Source organism: Solea senegalensis, linkage group LG20, assembly GCF_019176455.1.
Source record: "Solea senegalensis isolate Sse05_10M linkage group LG20, IFAPA_SoseM_1, whole genome shotgun sequence".
Lineage (NCBI taxonomy): Eukaryota > Metazoa > Chordata > Actinopteri > Pleuronectiformes > Soleidae > Solea > Solea senegalensis.
Genome location: NC_058039.1, coordinates 464,642 through 487,582, shown reverse-complemented (window position 1 = coordinate 487,582; position 22,941 = coordinate 464,642). Strand labels below are relative to the sequence as shown.

Sequence of the window (22,941 nt, the reverse complement as noted above, 5' to 3'; positions counted from 1 at the left end):
CAAACACCTGTGTCCTACAAACCTGTGTGTCCTACAAACACCGTGTGTCCTACAAACATCTGTGTGTCCCACAAGGGTGTCCTACAACACCTGGGTGTCCTCAAACATCTGTGTCCTACAAACACCTGGGTGTCCTACAAACACCTGTGTGTCCTACAAACACCTGTGTGTCCTACAAACACCACAAACATCTGTGTGTCCTACAAACAACACCTGGGTGTCCTACAAACATCTGTGTGTCCTACAGACACCTGGGTGTCCTACAAACACCTGTGTGTCCTACAAAACACCTGTGTGTCCTACAAACATCTGTGTGTCCTACAAACACCTGTGTGTCCTACAAACATCTGTGTGTCCTACAAACATCTGTGTCCTACAAACACCGTGTGTCCTACAAACATCTGTGTCCTACAAACACCTGTGTGTCCTACAAACATCTGTGTGTCCTACAAACACCTGTGTGTCCTACAAACACCTGGGTGTCCTACAAACATCTGTGTGTCCTACAAACACCTGGGTGTCCTACAAACATCTGTGTGTCCTACAAACAAACATCTGTGTCCTACAAACACCTGGGTGTCCTACAAACATCTGTGTGTCCTACAAACAACAAACATCTCCACAAACACCTGGGTGTCCTCCAAACACCTGGGTGTCCTACAAACACCTGTGTGTCCTACAAACATCTGTGTGTCCTACAAAGATCTGTGTCCTACAAACACCTGTGTGTCCTACAAACAGGACACCAGTGGACTCATCGTTGTTAAGATAAAGACGTTAACTAACACTTAAGTTTGCAACCAGACAAAAAACAACTCAGTATATTGAAATGATAGACACTAACCCATAACCATCATATTAACCATAATATATCCATTTGTGATTAATATTAAGAAATACTAAATACGAATAACTTCATTTTAAGCCTAATCATTTGTGTTATAGCAGACTTTGACCAATTCCATTGTTTCTAACACACGTAAATATCCTTCATTTAACATTATGAAATGAAAGGTGAAAGGAGCCCAAACATCTCAAAAGAAATCTCATCATGAGTCCAGAGAAACAACCTTTATATCCACATATGTCTCAAATATCAGGACAGAGCCTAAAAATACCCAGATGTTATTTATAAGCCACATGGCCAAGCCTTCCAGAAATATTGATTTGCTTTATATTGTGACACATTGATATTGAAGGATGTCATAAAGAATCAATCATGTCTCGTGTGAGCAGTGCGGCGGCTTTGTTCTGACAATGTGCAGAAATGAAAAGCAGCAGCAGTGAGGTGCTGGCCATCGCCGCTGTTAAAGCATCTGCTCAACTAATCAAAGCTTCTGCTCTTCAGGCGAGGGCGAGGGCGGGCTCACGTGGATCATGGTTGGGGTTTTTTTTTCCGCTCGATACAGTCGGAGAAGAGTGTCCTTCAGTCGTCTTCGCTGTACCTCCACTGAATAACTGGCTCTAACGGCCAAGACAAATTTCAGCAAGTCATGGGATCAAGAGAAACTGCTCTCTGTTAAACGTGCCATTTAAATGCAAAGAGTCATTCTGCCTCCTTCAGTTAGTTTTTTCTACTCTGGGCAGTGGATCACACCAAAGCCTGCAGGAGTGAACAAGAAGAAGAAGGAGAAGCCAAGACACCGTGAAATGTTTGAAGTTGTGCTCAGCAAATGAGCTTCATGTTTAAAAGCCCATGAGGGACAATGGAGGGGGACACGAGCCTTTGCTGAACCAAAGCTGCCAATAACAACGACTTCTCGTGTCATTTGCATTTTGTCTTGCTTTGAAATGGCAGATTTGAGTGCTTTCCAAACGAAAGGTTCACTTTGCATGAGTGCTAATGCTCTTTTTTTAAAATGTAAAAAATCCACACATATAAGTGTGAGGATTGTTTTCACTCATTAATCTGTTGTTCAGTTCCTTTATTCATCAGTTAGTTGTCTGGTCCAGGAAGTAAATGTCAATCAGCATGAAAATGTGTCTTCCTTCAATGTCTCTTGTCCACAAACCAAAGATATGCAGTTTACTGAGTTTAAAGCTCCAGAGTGTAACGTCTTCTGTTCTGTCTGACTTCAAGGAAATATGGTGGCCTTCGCAGACCAAACAAGGGGCTCGCGTGGACAGAGCGTAGAAAAAACTCTTATAGAACAACATGCTGTCGTTGCTTTGTCTGATACAAAATATGGCAGAACTTATGAAAGCACAGCTCTACATGTATATATGTCTAACTCTAAGGTCAAATAAACTAAACATTGATATGTATATATATATACACCTATATATGTGTATATATAGGTGTATATATATATTTGCATATTACTAATTGTATTATATGGTATAAAACATAACAAAATAAGAACACTAATGATGTTTTAAGATGTTCATCCCTTACATGAACAGCATATTAGTGCTCTGTTAAACTAGAGGGACGACAAACTAGGGCTGGATATTGATTGATATAAATTCTTGATACAGTATTATTATCAATATCTGTACATTGATAATTGTTCCTGATACCAACTCTACTTTTACAGATACCATTTCATTACAAATTCTTTACAATCCATTTCAACACTTCTTCAGTGTTCGCTGGCCTGGACGTCGTCCTGCAGTCAAACATGCGGCAACTATAGATATTCTCAACATGCTGTCATTAATTAAACAGGGGCTCGCCACTCACACACACACACACACACACACTCCACACACACACGCACACACTCCTCGCACACATGCACGCACGCACACACACACGCATGTTAAGCCGAGTCTTCCTTTGAGTAATGACTGTTGCACGGCTCATGACAGCCAATTAGGACGATTAACACAGGTTCTGTAATTTGATATCAGATGACGACACATTTTGAGTCGGTGATACAGAGAAAGTTCAGTACTTCAGAACAATGTCACCAATACCCACCGTCAGACTTTGTAATAATGTAATTCATTGCAAAACTGACCCCTGCTCTGAACCAGTGGCTCCCAAAGACTGGATCAGAACCCACAGATGGGTCACAGAAAGCTTTTTTTGTGTTCCACAACATATTTGCAGAACTTTCCCAACCTTTTATTTAACATAAATGTTATATAATGTGTATGCCGTATATTTCAGAGAACAAAATATTGTAATTAATCTAGCCAACGTCTTTTGGAGATGATTCATTAAACCATTGAAATTGATATTAGGTGTTGTGATTGTTGTCATCTTTAAATAGGAGATTCCCATAGAGAAAGCTTTGGAAACACCACTCAAGACCAAACCTTCTCAATTTTCTCAGGGTCTGAATTGAATTTAGTCCAACTCTGATAGAATCTCCTTCTGCGGCTGCTGAATCTTCTTTGTTTGATCTAGCACTAAACCTGTTCCATTTTTCCATCAAAAGAACAGCAGAAGCACCGTCTATCATGCGCGACAATCATGTCTTTCACGCAACACCTGACGCTGAGCCTCGGCACCTCACAGCCTGCATTACAATGCTGATAAGCCAGCGGAAGATTGGGAAGAAAGAGAGAAAAAAACCCTGCAGAGCTGACGGGCGTAACATGTTCCTTTTTAGCTGTGATGTTTCATGTCATTGGTATTCCACCGGCTGGTGGGCACAAATCAATACTATCGAGCTGCTGGTGCCCAATAAACTCAGTTGTTGTCTCAATTGCAGCCTCTTTAACGCCTCAGAATGAATTTAAAGCCCTCGGGAAAATCCACGGTAAATCGTATACTTGCAGTGTTCCCTGCTTGAAAGCCCTGACCTTGAGTGTTGTTCCCGAGCTGCAAAACAATGCAGCAGGTGGATAATTCTATACTGATGTATGAAAGACTTCATATTTCTGCTCTAACAAGGCGGCGTGTTTGCTTACGAATTGACAGCAAATCATTTACACCTCTTGAATTCCACACTGTCAGATATAGAGATGTATGTGCAGCCTGTCTGACTCTCCAAGCGAGGTTTTATTTGAGTTGACTTGTCTCACTGGTTTTCAGCATATGTTATAACACTACAGTGTCACTGTTTGTTGACTGTTTTCATGCAGGTGTCGTTCTTTATGTGATGCAGGCTCTGTCTGTATTTGTCAATGATTAATTAAGCTGTGGTTGTATGAGGTACCTACACATGATCAGAAATCCCTGGTGTGTCACAGACACCACAGACCAACCTCAGACATGGAGGCTCACTATTATTATTTATAACCCAGCTGCCAGCACGGACACAAGAAAAACAATTTCAGCAAGTTTACATCACATCGCACAGGAGTTGTTGACGGATTTACCTCAGTGACACAAACTTACCAAATGAGGCAGCAGTAGATCAGCAGCTAAAAACTCTGATTTTTCTCTACCGAATTTGAGCAGATTATTTTTAAATCAAGTCTCATTGACAGGAAAATAGCCGATCTGTCCACACATACACAAGCCACATAAATCAACTAACGACGTAATCAATCAATCAATCAACCTGCCGATTATTTTCATGATTAATCAAGTAATCGTTTGGTCCATAAAATATCAGAAAACGTGTTGAAAGAAATGTTGATCAGTGTTTGTCAAAGCTGGAAAATGTCTTGTTTTGTCCACAAACCAAAATGATTGAGTTTTAAAGATTACTTTGTTTTATGGATCAAAGAAACAAAGAAAATCTTCACATTCAAGACGCTAAAACAAACATCTTGTTTTAAACATGAAAAAAGCTTCAAACTGAATAATTGATTCTAGTTGACGATTCATTTAGTAATCGATTAATCGAGTCATTGTTTCAGCTCTACTATCCCATGTAAGTAATACTGGTGTTGTCATCCACTGCTTCGCTATGTGTGTGTTGTTTGTTTGTGTGGATACAGGGTCCAGCTGTATATATATATATGTATATGTATATGTATATATATATGCTGTGTTCAAACAGGTTGTTTACTGTGTTCACAGACAAGTCCACAAACTTTCAGGGGGTTCAAATATTTGCCTGAAACTTTTTCAATTAGACGCTGATGCCTGTGTTTGAAATGCACACACTTCCTGCAAAGGTTCGTGGCTGTGAGGAAAAGTTCCTGCAGTTGAAATAAAGCCGGTGAAGATGTTTCTTTATATTATTATTACACTGTCGTATGTGTGACTCTGCAAAGTGTTGGCATCTCAGGCAGGTGTTTTCAAAGTAAAAGGTGCCTCAACACCTCTGTTGTTTGTGTTAACACTGATTCTATATTCTATTACATTAAAAGTGTTGCTTTAAAGCTACTGTGTGGAACCCTTGGTGACCTGCCTCTGTTCTTCATGAACAGGAACTATGACACATTTACTGTATGCTGCCTCTTTCACCTGAAAACAAACTCTGTCAAGCAATACTATCAGACCTGACTGAGGGAGCGCTTGCGTGTATACAGCAGCAGTGCAGGGGTGGGCAAGGACAGGAAGCTTATATCCCATCAAACAGCTCAATAACAGGGGGCTGTGCACATGATTGGGGGCATGGAGCAGCCCATGGCCAGGAGGAGAGGAATTGGGCTCGTAATCAGATGGTTGCTCAAATACTAAGAATGGGTCAAGGGGTGAGGTGCCTCTGAGCAAGGCAGCCAGTCCCCTGTCACTTCCCGGGTGCAGATAAGTGCCCAGCTTGTATGTGTTCATGACAGGTGTGTCATAAGGATGGGTTAAATGCAGCTTGACTACTAATAAATCCAAGTCCAACAGTGAAAATGAGTGTATAACACGGCCTATGGTTAAGTATGACTCCCATAAAAGGACTCACAACACATTCCTCTGATGATGGCATCTCACACTATAATAGAAGAGCTCTCCTCCAGCATCATCTGAGAGAAAAGTCCAAGAGCATGAGCTCATCCCGCCTGAAATCGACCTTCTCTAATGGATGAAGAAAGAAAAAGATGAAAAGTGGCGTGTGTGTGGTGCCACCGGCCCCCGAGGACCACCAGGAAGTGTAATCAGCAATGACCCATGCCAGACTCCACCAATCCCAGGGAGTTGCTTTACACATCAAGGCCGCCACGGGGGAATTGTGCCTGAAACAGCGGAACAAGCACAAGAACACGGGGGATAAACGATGAAATCCCTGATGTCTGTGGTCTGTTGGCTCCTTGAATCACAACAGTTTAGCCGATCTTGCAGCTCATAACCGCCACTATTAACTATTGTGTGTGTGCGTCTCGGATGAGCTCGTGTACAGCAGTGCCTGTAGATAAATGTATATGACGAGTGCTGGTGCAGACGAGAGCAGAGCGAGGCGGCGAGGCAACGAGGGTGGGGACAATCAGCTGGAGCAGGGTAATAAGATTGTTTGGTATAAATCAGTGAGCATGCAGGTGTAGACTGTAAGTCCATTTCAACATCCATTAACCTTATAAACGCAGGTTCACACTTTAGTTAAAGAAACATGAGGTCGAGCTAACCGTGTTACTGTGTTAGTCATTTACCAGGCTGCTCTTATTTCACTGTTTTTTACATCATTTGGTACAAAAACACTACAAACTCAGACTGGCATCATTGAATCAGCAAATTATTGTATTGATTTTTATTCTAGTCCATTTCAAACGAGATGACCTTGAGTGTGTGTGTGTGTGTGTGTGTGTGTGTGTGTGTGTGTGTGCGCTTCATATCTCATTTAAACGTTGTAATGGTGACATTCTAGCAAAATACACATCTTGTTCTGCTGGTGCCTCCAGTCTTGATGAGCTGGGTTTCCACTTGACACACGTGTTGTAAGCACGGATGAGCTGTGGTACGGATCCCACCCCACAGTTCCAGACTCGGAGGACGTGAGGCCCTACTCCATTGTGGACAACAGATGGTTTTTTGAAGATCGTGGCAGAGTTTCATGAACAAGAAAAGAAAAAGAAAACGTTGGTGTAACATCGAAGACGTCCTCACTACATCCAGGTGACTCCCAGAGTCAAGAGACATGATGACCAGCTGTAAGAATGTCACCAAACAAAGAAGGAAGATATTCCTCGACTATCACAAAACAGAGACATGGTGTTGTTTCTCTGTTTTGTTTCTCGCTCGCCGTTGTTAAATATACACATACACATATATATATATGTTCATATCTGCACACGTGCAGTAATATGATTCGCTCGTGAGCACGTTTTAAAGCTCTCACGACTTTTGACAGAAATCTGACGCCATACCAAAAGTAGCATCGCACTCTGATGAAAAATAATCCAATCCAGGGCTCAAAAACCGTGATCCAGACTTTGAGTTCTGTGATCCATTACTGCTGCCCACGTCAGGAAGGGTCAGAGCAGGCTATCTGTTGAGGAGATGAGGATGAGGACTTTTGGAGTGCACACGGCACTCCTCAAGTCCTTCTACGACTGTTTTTGGAGCAGCCTCCTGAGGCAGCAGACAGGAAGAGGCCAGATAGACTGATAAAGCCAGCTTGGTTCTGGATGAACGAATGACGGCCAAGCTATCATCTCTGGTGGACGACCTGTCCCACCCCCTCTGCAGGATTCATTACAGCACTGGGCAGCTCCTTCACTGACAGACTGACACATCCTAAATGTCTGAAGGGGCCATGTCACAGATTGTTCCCCCTGCTGCTGTTAGACTGTACAACAAGCATGGTTCTCAGTAGACCACATGAAACTCATGTTGATCCAGTATTGTGCATATTTTTCTGTATTGTATATTCATAAATGTTAATATGCATGTTTATTATTCATAACCTCTTGCTGCTGGAACATCATAATAAATAATCTAATAAATGTATCTTATAGTTAAGTAAATGCTAAATGTTTTGTATTTAAATAGCACTTTTCTAGTCTTGACCACTCAAAGCTGCTTTACACTACAGATTTGCCATTCACCCATTCACACCCATTCACACCCACCTGCAAACATCGATGTGCAGTGCATTTCCTATCACACATCTTTCATACACACTCACACGTTGCCGGCACAGCTGTCAGGAGCTACGTGGGGTTAAGTGTCTTGCCCAAAGACACATTGGCATGTAGACTAGCCAAGCCGGGAATCTAACTCACAATCTTAGAAAGACGACTCACTGAACTACTGTATAGTACAGTATAGTATAGTATAGAAATGTAATGTACAGTGTATAGCATATTTTAGTATGTTAGAGTATGCTATGGTATGGTATGGTATGCTATGCTATGGTATGGCATGGCATGGTATGCTATGCTATGCTATGCTATGCTATGCTATGCTATGCTATGCTATGTTATGTTATGGCATGCTATGGTATGGTACGGTATGTTATGGTATGGTATGGTATGGTATGGTATGTTATGCTATGCTATGCTATGCTATGCTATGTTATGGTATGATATGGTATGTTATGGTACAGTATGGTATGGTCCAGTGATATGCTGTTGGGTGGGGCTTGTTGTAGCCCTGTGGTTAGCCTGTCCCCGCCTGCATGGTTGGCACCCTTCTTTCTTCATGTCACTTCTCATCAGTCTATTTAAAGAATTTCCACAGAGTTGAGGTCTCTCTAGTGTGCTGTTCCGCTTCAACACAAATATGAACTTAAGTGTGACATTTAATGCTGCAAGGAAAATGTTTGCTCCCAAAGAACATCCAAATTCCAAACTTAATACCTTGCAAATGAACAAATGTTAAAATATTTGAGTAAAGTCCTATGCTGCAGTTATAAGTCTTGTGCTTTTGGTGAGTAATTACTGGCTTTGCTATGTCGCTCCACTATGTTTATTAGCTGGTTGCTAATTCAAAAATAATAGTAATCGTAAAACAGTAGAGCTGAGGAAAGCTGCAAACAGGTGTGTTAATGTCCCAGTGTTTTACAATATATTAAACCAAACCTTCCATTCTGGGTTTTGATTAACATTCTGAAAAGCTGTTACTATTCAGCATTCTGCTGCACATCTATTACCTTCTTTATACCTTTGCACCAAAAAGCTTCTTAGGTAAGTCTTTCATTATTGAATGATTCAGAGAAATGTGGGACACAACTGTACAGCCCTGGAGACAAACCCTGGAAACACAGTTTGTGGTGGTGAAGTTCACTGCCGCCCTGAGGCAACTAAGCCAACGTCCACCATCTCTCTCTGCAATAGCTGCATCACCAAGCAAATGTGGAGTTTGTGTTTTCTTTCTCCCCGTTTTTAGCAGCAGTCAGCGTTTGTTAGCTATAAATTATTTGTGAGGCAAAATCCAATCACAAATGCATCTCTCGAGATACATGTGAAAAATAAGACTGTTGTGATGGATAAAGGGAAGGTGGGCTCATGCTGATGAAAGGGAACTGGGCTTGTGACCGGAGGGTTGCTCGTTTGAGTCCCTGCCAGGTCAAGGGCTGGGGTTCCCCTGACAAAGGTACCCAATCTGCATTGCTCATTGCTATGTGGACACTCTAAGGCCTTGTTTAGACTTTAACCTAAATCAGATTTGTAAGCACATCCGATCAGAATCTGATCTCCCTGACAAACTGTGCACATTATCTATTGCAAGTGATGAGATCTGATCTGCATGTGGCCATAGTGACATTGTTTTCCACATGGATTTCTATAGTTATATATAAACATGACTCCAATTAACTTCTGTCTCTCTGGATCTACATCGTTTGCCGAAGACACTTTGAAATCAGTTTTGGAAAAATTGGATCTCATGTGTTGTTTATGTCAGTCTAGACAGCCCAAAAATCAAGCTAGATACAATCTGGACACACTTAAAAATCCAATGTGGGCTGCAAATTTTTCAAAATTGTACATGTCCAGTGTACAACTAGTGCTGGTCCAAAGCCCAGATGAAGGGGAGGGTCACATCAGGAAGCACATCTGGACTAAAAATCTGTCCCAAATCAAATATGCAGACCATTCACTGTGGTGACCCCTAAATATGATGCATTAATATGTCCGTCACTACTGTCCCTCAAAAATGTGAGTGAGTAGTTTTTGTGGCATCAGCAAAAATGTCTTTTTTAACTGCAAAGTTAATTAAAAAGGTAAAATACTGCATCACACTGGTATCGTTAAGAATATCAATATCATATCAGTTGTTGTTATGTTAGTATGGAGGCAGGTTAGTTTTATCTGAAAATGAAATGGATGTAGCCGTACAGTCTTCAGGTCCACGAAGTGCAGTTTTCATTTGTGACTTGTTCCATAAGTGTCACATAATAGCGTTTAACTAATCAACAATACTTAAATTTAAACTTTTATTATGTATTCTTAAGTGCTTCTTACTTGCAAACTTAGTGCAAGTTACTAAACTAAGACAAATCATGTTTGTTTCTTTTCTTTTCTTTTTTTCACAGTGCTGCCACATCCCTATTCAAAACTAATTACTACAATTATCCTGCCTGAAACACCCTGAAAGGATTTCAGACTCGAGGTGTGGAAGTTCCCCCCAGTAACTGACAGGAAGCCACACAAACAGTCCCATTCACTTTGTAGTGAAGTCATTTTAATGAAATGTGCCATTATTTCATTCAGAAACCCTGACAAACAGTCCCATAATGAAGCATCGTGAACACAGCACAGCACATAAAAGCTGCGGCGGTCCTGCTTTGTGGTCGACCGCAGGGTTTTTGTGTCTTTGTTGTGTTTGGGTATCCAAACACACATCTCCAGACTGTTCATGCTTCTTTTTTTTGTCTGCACAAGAGATTTACCCAGCTTCAGGAAGCTGAATGCAGAGCTACAACCACGTATTGATTCTCTGAGGATCATGTTATTTTCTCCTTTAAAATGATGCTTACGCTGCTTTATGAGTTGGTAATAAGTTGGTAGATTCTAAAACCCCGAAGGGAGGTGGGGGTGAGGTTGAAACTCTAACCTTAAAAGTCCTTAAACTGTCGACGAGTGCATCGACAGTTTAATATATCAAATAAATAACTTCATCAAACAAAGACTGAACTGCATCACATAAATTAGACAGAATAACTGCTGCCAATACACTTGACCTGAATGCTATTGCCATACAAATGTGTATTTTATCATCCTTACATATGCATTTCCACAAAAGAAACATCCACATGAATTAGTTACTGACACACAAGGACATATTTAGTCTTAGTGAGAGTTGTGTGTCACTGAAGCTGGGCCAACTAAATATAACCACAGACTAAATGTGTTGTTTCTACTGAAAAAAAATATGGTCAATATTTCATCTGAGTGACTTGGAAAAGCCCTGGGGATTTATTTTGAATATAAAGTCTGCATTAATAAGTTCTGTCTGTATGATGCAAAAATATGAACTGTGTTGAAATGTTTTGGGTTCTTTTTACAATGAGTGCAACCATTACAGTTACCACAGTAAAACTGGTCATGGCAGTTATGTTGGTCATGATAACTGTGAGATGAGCAGTGATTCTCGGGACCCTACACTGACCTAAGCTGTATTATTGTAATATTATCTACTAATTACAGCTGGGGCTGGGAATCACAGGGTACCTCACCAGACCACATGACATGCAATACATGGTCTACGATACCAATAATATCACAATACAAGACAATCATATCGTCATACGTCACAGTTTCTGTCTAACTGAAGAAAACACGACGTCCATGAAAAGTTAAAAGTGCAGCAATTCTCTATTTATTCACAATCTTGAGAAGAAAGTGAATAAAGTCTGTGTATTGAATGAGGGCGGAGCGTCTCTTCACCATCATCACCATCATATTATCACTGAGCACGACCAAGAAAAAAGGAATTGCACTTGACAGGACAGTTCCCTGGGTTCAAATTAAGGGATGCCCATGAGCAAGGCACCCACTCCCCCATTGCTCCTCAGGCACAGTTAAGTGTCGCCCGCTGCTCCTGTGCTCAACCTCCGTGTTCAATACTTGTGTGTAAATGTAGACGTCAAATTCACTTCATCACTAAATGGTATCTGCGCAAAAAATAACACATTCATTCATTCATTACATACATTTATTCCCCCATTACAAAATAAACACCATATTATTACCATAGTGTTAATGTTCTTATGGAGGAGCACAGTAATCATAATAATCATTCATTTTTCTTAATGGCAAAATAAAATCATTCTATTCATCATTTTTATTTCTCAATTTACAAAGTAATTATGTTTTTTAATCAGCCAGCAAAAGAGGAATTACTTGGAAACATTAATCAGTAAAAAAAGGAATAAATAAAAAATAAGATTTACAAAATAACATTAAACACTTGTCTTTTCTCTGCTACAACACCATGGTCTGACGCCTTCACGTAACCATGTGACAGTCTGTTAACAATGAATGAACAATGAATGGTGCAGGATATGGAAAGTTGGACATGTTGGATTTCCTGTCACACGCTCACGACACAGCTCCACACAGAGTGAACGTATGAATTTTGATTGAATTTTCCTGCTATTGTTTTTATGGCCTGTGGCTATAACTTGTGAAGTGATTAATGAACATTTTCCTTTTATTTGTTATGTTGTCACAATAATAGGTATAGGGAGACAGGTATAGTGAAAAGCAGTGGACAGACAGAGAGACTTCACAGCAGAGCTGGTCATACATAAACATTACATTTATCAGATTTTCTTCTGGTCTATTATAATTTGAAATGTTGAAATGTTCTTTTTATAACTTGTCTTTATGCCCTTTACGACTAATGTAAAACACTTTAAATTGCCTTAAACTTGCTTCGACTTAAGTGGTCACTAACAACGTTTGATGACGGACCCTCGCACGTCCATTCTATTCTACCTTGTGTATCCCTGCTGTGATGATATTTATATAGCACAAATGTTGCTGTGGAAACACTCTGGCACATATTTAGAGTGCCAGCAACTACAGCAGATGTCAACGTCCATCTGTTACTGGTCCACAGGTGTTCTACACGGTCAGCACGGTCAACGCCACACACACCAGTCCTGTCACTTCCTCCAAATATCAGGTTTGAATGAACACAGTATTATTGTGATTATTAGCATTATTACTTTTAGCTGATCACTTGTTGCACTACTCATTGTGGATGGAGCTAACAGCTAAGCTAACATGTGAGTCCACATATTTGGAAGTCACTCTCCATGGTATACTTCCACACTACCACCACATGCTAGGTGTCAAGGTGGAGAGGACAATATTTCTAATCTTCTACGCGTCCCAATAATCAGCAATAAGCAAAGACAGATGATTTCAGTCGCATCACATGTCTGCACCTTTTACTGTGACAAATATCGGAGCCTACCTCGGAGAAGGTCCGGGGTCGGGTGTGGCCAGTTGTAGGTTCTGATTAGCTGCCAGTCAAAGTCGTCCTCTTGGCCCTGTCGGTATTCACACAAGCCAGGGTCAGAGTCCTCATCAAATGTGCAGCCAGCTACAGAGGAAACAGGAACATGTGTTATTAAAGACACAATAGCCAGGATGACTAAGGTGTTGTTTGTTTTTGTTGTTGTTTTAAATCAATAATTCTCAATAATCAACATCTCTCTATTCTGCACACAGGTCCCTTGTTCTCTGAAGTAAATCCTTGAGTTAATGTCAGTGGAGATGACGAGATGCTGAGATCAGAGAGTCCCAAAACCTTAAAAGTGTTTTCATAACCTGTGGATGAAACATTCAAGTGTTTTAAACAGCCAGCCTCTACTGCCCCCTATGGACTTTTAAGTATTTGTGATGTATTTCTTAGTAATTACAGAAACACTGTGGACTCTATTGACGAGTTCAATTTGTAGTTGAATTTCTGAGGTCATGATTTCAGATTTCCAACTCAAAAACCTCACCCCCAACATGGGATTCCAAGAAGATAGAACGTACAGCTTTAAAGTTTGTTTGTGTAAGTGTATCTCCCATCTATTGCAACTTAAACCTCCACGTTGGTAACATCTATTTCCCCTTATGGACTTTAGAGTATTTACCAAAATACTACAGTGTTTGTTTTTTTTAGTAATTACCTAAACACTTGCATTCCATTTGTAGTCGGAAATGTTTAAACTCGTAAACTCCCAGTTTGCAACCTCACCATCTCTGACATGGGATTCTACTACTTTTACCATTAATAGCATCATATTTGTTTCACAGTAGATCAGCCATGCATGTCGTACTGTTCAATTAGCAAGAAACATATAGCTACTATGAAATAGAAATAAACTTTTATCCTCACTTTATGTTTCTACAGTAGCCTGAGCATAACAAACCAATCTGAGCGTCTCACCACACAAGTAGACAACAAACATATGTAAAGGCCATAGTTCCTAACACTGCTATAAAACAACGCCTGTGTTTTTCTTCTTAATTCTTAGTGACTCTTACACGTGGAACTAATAAAGACAAAAAACTAGAGGAAATGGAAAACCTCTTGCTTTTGGTTAACTACGAAAGAATCACCAGACAAATGACTGCTCACTGCCATCGCCACAGGCTAATAACTGTAAATGTCGAAATATGTCATTTCCCATAGACACTTTGCAGCTTTAAAGTAAATTACAGCTAATGGTTGACACCGGGTGGTCAGCATGGATTGCCGATCCCCTCTGTTCCCTTTAAAATCCACCACCATTTGGTGCAATTAGGCCTGTGGTGTGAAAATGACACAGCAGCCATGGGTCACCCAGATCATCAGGAGTAATGGGTAGCAATGCCATAGCAGCTACAGGGACAGGAGGCTGGAGGTTCTTTGGATGATGGAGCACAGCAACGACCTGTATCTCAGCCTGAACAGGACAGCCTCTAATGGTTGCATTCACTATCGTGTTTTTCAGCAAGTAAAAGCAGTGTTTGTGTTCATTAGTCAGAAAATCAGCTGCAATCGTCATAATGGAAAAAACTCATTCATAAATAAATGAGCGTGAGATACATTCTCTACTTGGCTTCTTTCATGGTTTCCCAATTTCTTCCACAGATGGATACACTGCAAAAATAGCCTTAGTAGAAATAACTATAACTATTCTTAAATTGATTTAAACACCTGTGGCTCTCCTGCTAACACAACTGTCTGTGGAGAGACCTGATGTTGAAATGACTTCTGTTAGAAAACGCTGTCCACACTAAGAGAGTAGGTGAATTCACCGAAGCTTTTCATCATATGGCTTTTTTATCCACACGGAAACAGCGTTTTGGGAGCACTGAAAATACACTTTTTGAAAATAAATGATTTTGAATTCAAGAAATCAGAAATCAGTTTTATGAGAAAATGCTGTTCTCACACGAGTGTGGATGTGGATTTCAAAAAGAACAGGATATTCAAAGTATAAATCTGCAACTAATGATTATTTTCATAATCCATTCATCTGTAATCTGTTTGTAATTATCTCGATTCATTGATTAGATATTAGGTCCACAGAATGTTGGAAACTGTTTATTGGTGTTTTCCAAACCTGGAAATGATGAGCTTCCCAAATGTCTTGTTTTTGTCCACAAACCCAAATTCTTCAGTTTTAATAACTTCTTTGTTTTATGTAAATATTCACATTTAAGAAGCTGTAAAATCAAACAGTTTGTGTGAATTATTAATGAAAGAAAACACTGATTGTGTTTTGACTGAAGTGATTAAACTTCATGCTCCAAACAACACAAAATAAATAAGCACTTCTGCAGCCGGTGCAGTCAAACTCTGCCAACGCAATAAAAAGCAAGAAGTAAAGAACCTAATGAGTCTCCTGGGTTTCAGAAGACACGTCCACCTCAGAGACAAAAGCATGGGACCTTCAGCCAGAGCGTGGACTCTGGGATAATCCAGTCTCAAATCCAGTCCAACTCCTGCCCCTCCTGAGACCTTCCTCACTCACAGATCATATTAAACCTTGGCAACAGTCAGTTTTTCTGACTTGATGCCAGTTTGTGTTTAATATTATCTTATTCAGCCTACTCCCCAAATGTTGCTCTTTTGTGTTTTGTTCATGAGCTCCATCTGTTTTCTTTTGTCCATGCGTAACTTTAGAGTCTGAAAAATCAACCGCTCCGAGTCTAATTTTGTCATGCCCACATTTTCGCTCTCCTTCCTGCTGACAAACAACCACCACCACCACCACCAGCAGCGAGCACCCGGCCCCTCGCCACCACCACAGCCCCGGCCCTCTTCCCCTCTGCCTGCAGCCACAGCCAGTGTTTCCGGGTGTGTAAGCAGATCAGAGTTTTTAATTGCCTCCTGTGTGAGGGCGGCTTGTTTTACCGCCCCGTGCCCAGTTACCCAGGGATGAGAGGGGCAGAGTGGTGGAGCGCGGCCTGCAACGAAGGCCTGCCTTTCATCGAGAGCCCTCCAGCTCCGGGGAGAAATGTCACCATCAGACACGTTCCACTGATTCCCCTCATTAAGACTCATCCTTCCCAGCCTCCTTTGCTTTTAGCACACGTGTTCCCCTCAGTGCCCAAATGAGCTTCTTTTGGCAGCACTCGCTGTAATTAGAAAAGCTACATGCTCTGTGTGTGTGTGTGTGTGTGTGTGTTCTTGTATTTGTTACATCTTTGGACATTTTCTGGCGTAAACACTGACCTTGTCGGGACCAGTCGTCCTCATGGAGACAGTTATGGCTTGAATGTCACAGACAGATGGTGGAGAGAAGCACTACTCAGTTTAAGATTGTCAACCTTGTGTCACTGTGTTTTCATGTTGTATAAAGTGTCATTGATATTGTTGATAAGAATGGTCACACAGTAATCACGAGGAGTAAGTACTGCAATGCATCTGTACGCAGTAAGATGCATAATATTCTTAATTGAAATGATAAATTGCATAAAATACAAATACGTTTAAATTAGGGATGAGTCAATGCGATACTGGCCAAAATCACTGGATCTGATAACGGAACAGATTTTTATTTTTATTTTCATTTTAGCAGAAGTTGGAGAATGATGTCACTGCAATAACTTGAAATGACACAAATGTGTTGTTAACGGCTCCACAGCTTAAAGGGTCTAAAATGACTGATATCAGTGTCACGAGATACTAGAGTTTGTGATATGTGGTATTGTGTCATCCCTAGTTAAAATGGCAGCCCTCCATATTATTCTGTGTGTGTGTGTGTGTGTGTGTTAGTCAGGTTGTTTAGATGCAGAGATAAAACTATAATGAATCTGTCAGAGTCATGGAGACTAAAGCCGTAACAACAGTGAGAATGAATTATTTGTGAGCAGGAACAAAGACCTCGGCCACTTGTAATATACGTATAATAGCGTGTGTGTGTGTGTGTGTGTGTGTGTGTGTGTGTGAGCGGATGCTGATGTTAGAATACTAATACCCCCCTGCAGCAGCAATAACACCTGACGATGTAGACGCCTGTACTGAGATAACTTCAGTGAGCAACTGTCACAGCTGACAAGTTTCTCAGAAGGAGAACAAAAGAGAGGAATAAATAAATGTGTAAGAACGAGGCGCCCTTCTCTTTGAGTGGTAGGAAAGGTAATTTGCCAAACAGGACTCAAGCTTGTCGTAAGATACTATGACTGGAATGTGTTATCTGTGTTTGCCTTTTGCAACTTTTCTCTTCTTTTTCACCAGCAAAGAAAAAGTTGTGAAACTTCTTCCATTTTTTTTTTTTGTTTTCGTTTTTTCTATGTCTGGATACTGACGTGTCCTTGAGCAAAACACTTAACTGCTTTCACTGTATGAAAGATGAGTGATTCTCACATCCTTGGCCCAAAAAAAGTACATTTAACTACGATGATGACATCTGTGCATCTGCAGCAGTTCACTTTGGTTTTTAACTGCGATGTATTTGAGCCAGTGTTGCTCTTCATTCTCTTGCACAGCGATGCCTTCAGCAGCACAGCTGCTTCAAAAGAGACGAGAAACACGGTCGGCCATGTGCTGCACGTACAAGCAGGTAATCAAATAGAAACAACAGGAGGAAAATTGATCCAAGAGCACATCGAGTTCTTGCCTTTGGAGGAGGAAAATATCATATTACAAAGCAGATGTTACAGGACGCTTGATTTGACCTTGCACACAAATGTGAGAAATATTGGAAATTTCATATTAAATGAAGATAAGTTGTTGATTGATGTTTCATCTTCTCTGTCAGTGATATTATGCAATCACTTTAATCATTTTAGTTTTTCCTTTTATGGATGTTGAGGATTTGAAAAATAACACATTTAGAATATTTATAAAAGCTCCTTTATCTTGAAGGTTATATCGCAAATAAAAGCAGAGATAGATGTGGGAGGTTTATTGAACTATAACAAAACAATACATTTTATTTTTATTAAAGTTTAGATTGTTAATGTACTACTCTGATATAGTACATCGACTACAGAATTAGTCGCCGTGTCATTTGGTCGTGGACTGTAAGCCCTGAATAAAAATACACAAATTCAGAAAAACCTTCAAGCAATTTGTGACGGACACGTTTCCTGTGTCTGAACATCAGGAACGACGATCGATGACGTGTAGGGTAACATTTGAAGAAAAGACACTCGGTGACGTTGACCAACAGGATAACAGCGTGTACGTGTGTAGGATGACACAGCGTAACATACAGACGTAAACACGGGATGCAGCGCCTGCTGTGAGGTGGCTTTGGCAACAGTAGACCTGTCTCTGGGACAAAGGCTGTGAGCATCACCCAGCATCAGCAACACTTCCATGATTAACAACTAAATGACCGATGAACTTGTGCCGGGCCATGACTGCGATGATTGGTCAGGGTTCTGTGATTAATAATCTGACACGGTGACATCGTGTCGTCTGATCCTGACATGGAACCAAATGGAGTTATTATTTATGTTAAAGATCAAACGCCGTACCTCTGGAGGTGAATGAGGGGGAACTCAGCTCTGCAGCTGCCTCGTGTAACCAGTCAGCGCTTCCATACATCAGTGTCCATTAACAGTGTTAATGAAATCCTATTAGCAGTGTTTGTGTGGGATCAAAGTCAGAGCATAACTCTGCAGCACAGAGAGGCTGTGAAGCAGCCAGAAGAGGCCCTGGAGGGAGATTAATGGGAAGAAGTGTACATCGGCCATAAGTGCTCGTGATGGACCTCGGGTACGACTGCCCAACCTACCTCGCCTCTACAGTGAACACCGCCACCCAGACTAATAGTCAGCACAGCAGACGCATCATAAATACAATGTGATGGAGAGGGAGGAAAACACAAGCCTCTTCATTTATCATCAAGAGGGCAGAGATAAATTAAAGGGGCAGGACGGGGAGCGTGGGAGGAGTGAAGGGCCCTCAAATTGGAGAAGGGGGAAGAGAGAGAGAGAGAGTGAGAGAGAGAGAGAGAGAGAGTGCAGTTAAAGAGGGGTCAGAGACAGTGAAAACAAATCACAGACAGTGCAGAGGGTGTTTAACAAGTTTTTGTCTTTGTCTCCACAGACTTTACAGTATAAACACAACATCCTGGATGAGGATTAGGGATTGTATCATGAAGATTTAAAGCTACTACTCAGATTGATTCATTCTTCTTATTATTGTCACGCATAATTAAAATCAATTCAAGTAGTATAGTGTTCATGCCACATGGAGAGTTACTGGGGTAAATATATTGTAAATCAACATCCTCTAAAACTGCTTTAATCTCTCTAGTCCACGACTACTTTCATCATTACTGCTTATTAATCTGGTCATTTAACAGAAATCTTCTTGGAGATTTTTGTTGTCTTTTAGGAGAAAGAAATAATCAAGATGAGCAAAGGATGAAACACTTTTTAATTTCTCACTTGGAACATTTTGGAGTACTAAAACAGCACTATTTCATAATGTTATCATAAAACATCATATTTATTCACATTTATTTGGCTTAGACCTGCAGAAATAAAGGAAGGTGAAGGATGAATCTCTGGAGCTGATACAAGTTAACCAATGTGGATAATATGTGTACAGTACATAGGTTTAGTTCTCACACTGATCACAGGTATCATTTCACTACTTAACTGTGAATATTTGTACCTGGATCATCAGATAACATCAGATACACATACATACTGGTTTAGTTACACTATAAAAAATGAATCAATTACATATTTATCTATTTCTCTGAATAACAGTTCAGTAGACTCTTTTAAATTATTACTCATGTGGGTTCCTGCTGGTTTATTATACCTGAGGTGGAAGGGACATGCAAGACGTGCTACACTGTGATGTGCTTGTTACCACATTTATTATCTATTTATTATCTCTTCAGTTTTCAGACACTGAATTTTAATTTTGAGCAAAATAAATATTATTATTTAAGTGTCTTGCCCAAGGACACTTCGGCATGTAGACTAGCGGAGCCGGGAATCAAACCCACAACCTTTCAAGTTTCAAGACAAAAGACACGGTCCATCTTGTCCTTCACTGTTTGTTTCCTGGGACATCAAGGTCAACAAGAAACGGATGCAATACGCACTACAGCGCCACCACCGGAGGCGGAGTCAGAAGTACACAGCCAATGAAATGGATCTTCTCCTCCGCATGTATACTTGTACTCTTAGTCGTACTACGACTCGATTACACTGTGTATGTAAACACAGTTGTTACTTCACAAGCATCAACTGTGGTGAAATATAACCAGAGTTTAGAATGTAGGAGGAGGTCTGTGTCTCTGTGTGACGCTGCCCGTCTGTCTCTCTCACACACACACACACACACACGCAGACAGACAGCTAGCCCCACCCCCAGGACAGAGATACACACAGATCTCTTCTCAGGACTGGGAACAGTGAAAACAGTAATAACACTGGACAGGATGCTGAGACAGTCTGAACGCCCGGCCTGTCGTTCACTACACATTTGAGGAGCATGAACCCTAAATTAAGGTTGTCATAGTAACTGCAAAATTGAAATATCCCATTAGTAACACACTGACTACAGAGGACGGCAACCAATCATTACAAACGCATGTGATGGAACAACCTGGTATTAACGTCTGTCCTCAGTGATCCCATCATGGCCACATCAAACTTAGAATGACTGTTCACACCTGTCATTAAAATGTGTCCTGAATGTGACCGCGCGTGTGTGTGTGTGTGTGTGTGTGCATAAGTAAGGGCTAGGCGATTTTAATTCATTCAAATGAATGTTTTGGGGCGATTTGTTTTTGATGAAAATTGATTTCTCTTTACCTTCCACCGCTGTTGTTCCCCTTGGGCGTCCATAGTTCATTGTGGTGCAGGACTGCAGCCCACCCTCCCTGACATTTCCACAGTGAGAGCAGCAGTCACAGTTAGTTACAGTGGCAGGGCCTGCTTTTTTATTCAGGCATATGCTACGTTTGTGTTATTTAGATGGTTGCACTTAAAACCCAAAGAAAAATTCATGTTTAAAATGTTGTGAATAAGATCAATTTAAACTTGTCTTGAATGATTTCCCTTGTATAACATTTTTTAAGGGGCAGCCTTGCTTGGCCCTTGTTTGACCCGAAAGGTCAAGGTCGGATAAACGGGAGGAAAAATCCTCTGTCCAATCAAACATGTGGATCACAGAAATGCAGGTGATCCACCGCGGCAACACCTGGAGATGGAAAAGCCCAAAGTAAGGACGATTATCAGGGATAATATGATCCCGATATGATACCGATATTGCAGCCTTGAGTATTGGCCGAAACCGATATCGATCCGATCCAATATCAGCACGAATCACACACACTTTAATGACTTATTTTGTTGTGTGGAATGTTAGAATAGGCTTGATCAAGTGAGAAAAACTGACCCATTTATTATTAACCAATGGGTTACATCAATTTTCACCTCCAACATAAGAATATTGGATTTTTTGCCAGCCATGTTAATTTCATGCAGTTTATGGTTAATTTGATCAGGAGGAAAGTACCAAGTGCTCATGGGGGTGTTTTCAGAGCACCTGTGTTTCACAGGTAACAGCGTGTCTTCAGAGAATGAAATATTTAACCTCTGAAATAGCACAGTAGCACACACACACACACACACGCTGTTGTTGTGATCATGTGATCTACATGCATCCAACACGCAGAGCCCACATGATCACAGCGAGCGCTGCTGGACAGAAGAGCTGCAGTGGAATGGACTGTTGTATCGGATATAATCCAATACTCGTTTTTTGGCTGATATCGAACCGATATCAGATATCAATATCGGCTCGGGACATCCCTATCAATTATATCATGTGTTTCTTAAGTAAAAAATAAATAGATAAAAACATGGAGATTTTACTTTTAGTGTGTGTGTGTTTGTGTGTGTGTTCTAGCATTTGTTGTCGGGCACAAACACCAACCTTGTCAGGACCAGCAGACTAAAACCTGGTCTCAATGAGGCAAAATCTAAATTCTGAGGAACTGGTTATGTTTAGGGCTATGATGTGAAGTGTAGTTAGGTTAAGGTTAGGATTAGGCAGTAACTGGTTATGGTTAATGCTGGTTAAAACTGTCCAAATGAATAGATTTCAGTGCAAAGTCCTTAACAAAGAAAAGCTGTGTGAACCTGTTGATGTGTGTGTGTGTGTGTGTGTGTGTGTGTGTGTGTGTGTGCGCGCGCACATGCGTGAGAGTATAAATTGAGGAAATGATATGGCAATCAGTGTTAATATCACAGTGGTGGCAAATAAATGAACTTATGTGTGCTCAGCTGCTGAATTTCACACTCATCTACGAGCTATTAGAAATGTACGTATGTAAATAAATGATTATTTTAATAATTATTAATAATTAATTTGCACTTCCATATTCAAAGTGAAGCACTAAGTGTGGTGATACTGAACTGGAAGTAACAAGTAAACCAGGTTAATGACTTTGAGTTCAAAGCTAATTAGATATGTTAATATATCTAAAGATATCTAGATATATAATAACTTAAAAAAATGAAATCCACACACTTAGCTGCCGTCTCTGGGATGTCGCACATAAGGTGCTCATAAGGGAAGTGCATCATATCACCATATCACATGACAGTGACTGCACTCTGCCTACATGAGCGACACGCTCAGAGATTAGCGTTATTCCATTTGAGATCAAGGCTGTCAGAGCTTCCTCCTGTTGTCAGTGATTCAGGGAGCGTTGGTACCAGGAGGATTAGGGGGAGTGGTATCAGCCTGCAGGAAAGGAGGGTGTTCTTAAACTGCACCTCCATCACAGTGAAACAAACAGACGAGCTCTC

The 22,941-nt window shown here is 40.7% G+C and overlaps 1 protein-coding gene across 1 annotated transcript in view; it reads right to left on the bottom strand.

Moving 5' to 3' along the window:
• LOC122786352 (receptor-type tyrosine-protein phosphatase U-like) overlaps positions 1-13,178 on the bottom strand; it is a 153,111-nt gene extending 139,933 nt beyond the window's left edge. Inside the window, exon 1 of the mRNA XM_044052602.1 lies at positions 13,139-13,178. The gene's annotated coding sequence lies outside the window, so the exon portion shown is untranslated. The remainder of the gene's footprint in view (positions 1-13,138) is intronic.
• Positions 13,179-22,941: the final 9,763 nt, after the last annotated feature.